Raw genomic sequence first — 5,327 nt, forward strand, 5'->3', positions numbered from 1 at the left:
CGCCGCCGCCGTGCCGAGGGCGGGGCCTGCCCAGCCGCTCCCCCTGTCCGTCAGTGGGCGCGGGGGCTTCGCGCCGTACCTGCGGGGCCGGGGCAGCTGCCGCCGTCCGAGAGCGGCGCCTCCCTCGCCGCACTCCCCCCGGCCTGTTCGGGGGGCGCCTGTGTACATTTCAATGAGACGGTTGCAGCCGCGCGCTTCAGGCCGCGCCGGCCTTTGTGTGGAGGCCGCCGGAGCCGGCCGAGGAGCCGGGGAGAAAATCCCCGCTCGGGCCTGGACTGCGGGAGCCCTTCCTAGCCTCGCACCCCGGGGCGGGCCTGCCCCCAAGCAGTGGGGCCCCTGCGGGCTGCCAGGAAGGGTCACTCCCCTCCCCCCCACGGACGCGAAGTCTGCCTGGAAAAACGCCAGCTCTTACTTTTCACTCTTTAGCCTACAGAAAAATGAAAACAACTTTCCTACTGCAAAAGCAACTCAGCAAGGCCAGGCTTGTGGGTTCTTCTTTGAGATCTCTGGGCTCGTCTTGAGAATCCTGTTTGTAAACCTAGCGGTGCTACCACAGTGCTGCTGTAAGCTGCCCCGCTAAAGCATCTGTTCCCAAAGCTCTCCTGAGCTACCTGGACCCTTGGTCTGACCCAGCATAAGATTCATAGATGCTAGGGTCGGAAGGGACCTCAATAGATCATTGAGTCCAACCCCCTGCATAGGCAGGAAAACATCTTACCTTGCTCCGAAGCAGGGATGGGTGTGTTGTTATCCCAGTCTTACAAACAGTGAAGAGAAACAGAATTTACATAACTTGCCAAGGAAATCTTAAAAATTTGAATCTATTTTTATATAATCTGTCAAGAGTCATAATCACAAGACTACGCCCCACTGTCTTCTACCCTAGTGTTATCCTGGTGAGATGCCCAAATGGCGAGATACTACTGGCTTTATAGTTCTAGCAGTATAAACAATTTCCACTAAGGTCCCACAGTGCTGAGGAAGCCTTTCTGGTCTGGTTTCCGCGTTGTGTTACTGATACCAAGTGCATCAGAAATCAGAAGTTTTACTCTCAAGCACCAGCTGTTGTAAGTTCGTGTGCACTGTTTCCCCAGTAATGTCCATTTTTCTGTTCCATTTCCCAAGTGGTTGCATCACCAGTCAGTCTCAGAGGAATCTGATGCACTTGCTTCTACTTCCCTTAGTATGGGGATTTGGTACCTATTTGGGAAAAAGAAAAGGTTTAAGAGCAAGCAAATGGACCTAAATCTTAAGCTTAGTGTATGATTGAGTGTCCGTGCAAATGGCTTGAGATGAGCATCATGAAAAGTATCAAGCGGTGTCAGAAGACTATTTAAGAAACTCAAGTTCTTATATTATAAGGCTTGGAGTAGTGAAAGTACAATATAATGAGAACACGTGCACATTTACAAAGAGCAAGATCAGATCCTTAGGGAATGTTCCTTTATCTAATCCAAGAGGCCTTTGAACAGCAAAGAGGCACTTGCACCATGCCTGATGAACTAGGAGGATAACGGATGTTGCTTTTATGGGTTTGGACCAATTGTATCAGGAAGCAGACCAGTAGATGGCAAAGAAAGGGTGCTAGAATTTTAGGATCTGTTATGGGATGAGAAGACCTAGAATCTAGAAATGGTGGCTGAAAAGAGAATCAAGGGGGTCCCTACAGCAACAAACATTTGTCATTATACAATGTACCTAATAAAAACTAATTTAGCTGTCTTGAAAGTTTAAGGAAAAATCTCGAGTTCTTATGAATGGCATTACTTTCGTTTGCAAAAAAGCAGATACAACTTAGAGGATGGAAGTGTCCACACATCCCCAACCCCTCCCCTCTTCAGTTATTTCTACCATGGCAACATGGGTAACAGCTGTCAAAGCCCTAGCCCATTCAGTTTGTTCCCCATTGGCAAATGTCCCTATTGGCAAATGTTCTTTCAATTGCATGGACAGCTGTTGCTGCTTATTGCTGAAATGCTTGGTGTGATGTGTACAGCAAATATGAGCCATGTTATGTGGTCAAGCTTAGAATGATAGTGGTAATGGGTGGGAATCAAAAGGCAAAACAGTAATTGCAACGCAGAAAGCTTTGGAAATAACATTGATATATCAAGAAATTATGTACACAGTACTATAGTTAAATAGGTGATAGGGGCACAACCTCTGAATCAGAACTGTCTAAAACCTCTGAACGCTGGAAGCTGCAATGGGAGAGGAACAGGGAGTGGAAAATTCTGGACATACCCTGTTCACCCCCCCTATCATTATCCACTCTGCCACTTTGTCCATGGTCTAACCTAGTAAACAACATTTCTTACGTTCTAAATAATTCACGTTGCATTTTGTATATTGGTACACAAGCAGGCTGAGATGTCTCATTAGCCAGTAGCTCTTAATTACCTGCAATTATATTTAACTTTTGCAAACTATTAAAAGAAACAAAGGTTCAGAGATATGTTTTTATGGAAAATATTTGTGATCTTACATGTGAGACAAAAACAGGCCATGAGGAGAAGAAAATTATTATATTGTGTATTCCACGCTAACGTCTAATACACATTTCTCAATATCTAGCAGTATTGCCAACACTAAGGCAGTACTCAATGTTTTGAGACTGAAGGCACCCTCAAAAAATGTCAGCTCTTAGTATCTGCTCTTTTTTTTAAATATAAAATAGCAATTCTCTTAAAATAACTCAGGAAAACCACAACAAGTCAGAATATTTTTGACACTACAGATTCCTACTTGAAACCTTCAGGTTTCTCTGGTGACTCATGTAGGGGTTGGTTTATACACATACGTGCAAATATTACACAGCACCCCGCAGCATTCTTAAAAGAAACTCACAGCACCCTTAAGTCTCTGCTCAAAGACTTTACAGTTTTATAATTGCAGAGGAACAGTGGAAACTTTATCTTACATCAGGCTCTTGGACTGTAGAGATTTATTTTACCTTCATATACATTCATACATTTTCTCAGGGCATAGAGCTGGTTCTCCAATACAATCCCCACAAACAATACAACTAAATTTATCAACATTTTATTCACATTCTTAAAAATTTCCTTTCTTTCTCTGGATGATACTTTTATCCAGGGAATGAGCTATTTAATGTTTACCTACAAAAAAGAAAACTTAATTATTAGTCCCAGTAGAGTGCTACTTCCAGTTCCTCCTCTTCCCATGACTTGAAGAATCTCTTGCATTCAAGAGCTTGTCTAACTCTATCGCAATTATGCAGCTGGTGCAATAAAATAAATCACCCTAATAAATCCTTGCATTCTTCCCATTACACATTTTAACATCTCAGCCTGTCCTCATTGCAACCGAAAAGAACTACACATTTAAAGAAAGTTAAAGTGCAAAGTGATAGGAGAATTACTATCACCCTGTCTAAGCACGCTTAAATTCTGCCGCCTTCAGGTATACATTATGATTCCATATTATTATTTTTACAGGAGCTCTCCTTTATCCAGTATGCAGGAGGGACAGTACTTCCTCAGTGGGTAGCTTTTAATTTTTTTATCCATTTAATACATGCTCTCATGTTGTATTTACCGCAGACTATCCAAACAGTTCACTGAACAGAGAATGATTAATTCCATGGTTTTTTTTCCCATGACCCATGTGACTGCAGTATCAGAGTGCTTCACACACACAATTTATTTTCAGCCTAACCTCTGTGAGATGAGGTGATATTATTTACCCTATTTTACAGATGAGGAACTAAGGCACAAAGAAAATAAAGGCTAAAATTACTAAAAGTGTCAACTACTTTTAGCTGCCCACCCTGAGATACCTAGAGGCCTAGCTTTTAGATTTCACTGGGTTATAGAGCACTTTGTATGTTCAATGTGCAGTTCTCACTGACTTCACTTGTAGACTTGCTGAAAAATCACAATTGTAAATCAGGACTAAGATGTCTCACTTTGGGCATTCAGAAAGTAACAGAAGTAACAGTCACCCCCAGGATAGAGACATAATAATTGAACCATTTCAAGAATGTCACTGATTGGGAACTGATTTACAAATGTCCCTTGACAGAAGTGTCCACACATGCTGTTAAGGGTTCTAAGTGGAACTGCCACTTCTAGGGATTGCACTGCTGCCAAAATGTCACTGGGGTGGTAGAGTACCCAGATCATCAAGCCTTCCAGGAGTCAATGCCCAGAGTTACCCCAGGATTCCCTGAGAGAGAGAGGAAGACCTGGATTAGTTGGATGCCAAGAAAGAGAAAGATGTCATTGCCCGCAATTGCAGTTTTCTGCTCCTCCTCCTCAAAAACATTGAATTGAAAAAGACTAATTGGATTTAATAAAGAACATTGTTACCATTTACCAAAACCTGTGTGTGGGGCTGGGGGTGCACAGGTGTCCACCACATAGATTTTGGTAAAATGGACCCCATTTGGCCCAGGGTGATTTGAAGTGGGAACATGGTAGAAGGCCAAAGGGGTGGAGGAGATTGGAGTGCAAGGGGCCAATTTCACCTCCCTGCCATGAACCCTAAGTAGTGGGATCTCAAGTCAACTGAGTGGTGGGGCTGGAAGGGGCACCAGCTGTTGTGAGGGACTTTCTTGTTCCCTGCTTCTAGACTGCCACCGCTGCTCTCTACCCAACCCATGGCCCATGTCTCAGTTTCCCTGTATGCTTCACCTGAACAGCCCATCCCTGTACTTCTTGCATATTACCAACACTGTGTGGTAGTACCCAGACTGGGGGTGGGTGATGATCAGGCATGCGTGGGTAGAAAGGGTTGGGGGACCCATACTTCTTCATCTTGGGCTGATTGCTTTGGGACTTCCCAGTTTCTTCCTCTCATTGTGTTTTTAAGAGGACTTTCCCTAGAAAGCTGCTCAAGCACCTTTTATCATCAGCAACTGAATAGAGATGTGTGTGCAGGGTGGAACCTGTGGGGCAGGGCCACCTGAAAGAGTGCAGTAGAAGGCAGGCTGATTTGCACATTATAGGCTAGGCAAAGTAGATAGGCAGATAGACAAAGCACAAGCTTTCCTGAGCTGTGACTCTTCATCAGATTCTGTTAAAGGACCTGCAGAAAACAAGAGGGTGCAGCACAGAGATTGAAAAACAATTAACAATTACTAGGCTAATTCACTTCACACTGGGCATGGAATTGACAGCCCAGCTGTTCTATTCACTGCCCCTTTGTGCAATGGCTCTGCCCCTGCCTCACCCAGCAATGGACAGATGTTTATTATTAGAGGCACAACCACCCAACCACCACAAGCAGAAGGATCAGGCAGCTTCAACGACATGTGAAAATGAGATTGGGACCCTACTGCTTTGGGGTCTGTAGCAGGGATGGCT

The 5,327-nt window shown here is 44.2% G+C and overlaps 1 protein-coding gene and 1 long non-coding RNA gene across 2 annotated transcripts in view; both read right to left on the bottom strand.

Annotated features, from left to right (window-relative positions):
- Window positions 1-97, bottom strand: part of BRD1 (bromodomain containing 1) — a 99,990-nt gene extending 99,893 nt beyond the window's left edge. Inside the window, exon 1 of the mRNA XM_006016494.3 lies at window positions 80-97. The gene's annotated coding sequence lies outside the window, so the exon portion shown is untranslated. The remainder of the gene's footprint in view (window positions 1-79) is intronic.
- Window positions 98-842: 745 nt separating this feature from the next.
- Window positions 843-5,327, bottom strand: part of LOC112551874 — an 18,369-nt gene continuing 13,884 nt past the window's right edge. Inside the window, exon 3 of the long non-coding RNA XR_003096209.1 lies at window positions 843-1,200. This is a non-coding gene — a long non-coding RNA (uncharacterized LOC112551874). The remainder of the gene's footprint in view (window positions 1,201-5,327) is intronic.

The sequence above is a fragment of the Alligator sinensis genome, unplaced genomic scaffold (genome assembly GCF_000455745.1).
Source record: "Alligator sinensis unplaced genomic scaffold, ASM45574v1 scaffold600_1, whole genome shotgun sequence".
Classification (NCBI taxonomy): Eukaryota; Metazoa; Chordata; order Crocodylia; family Alligatoridae; genus Alligator; species Alligator sinensis.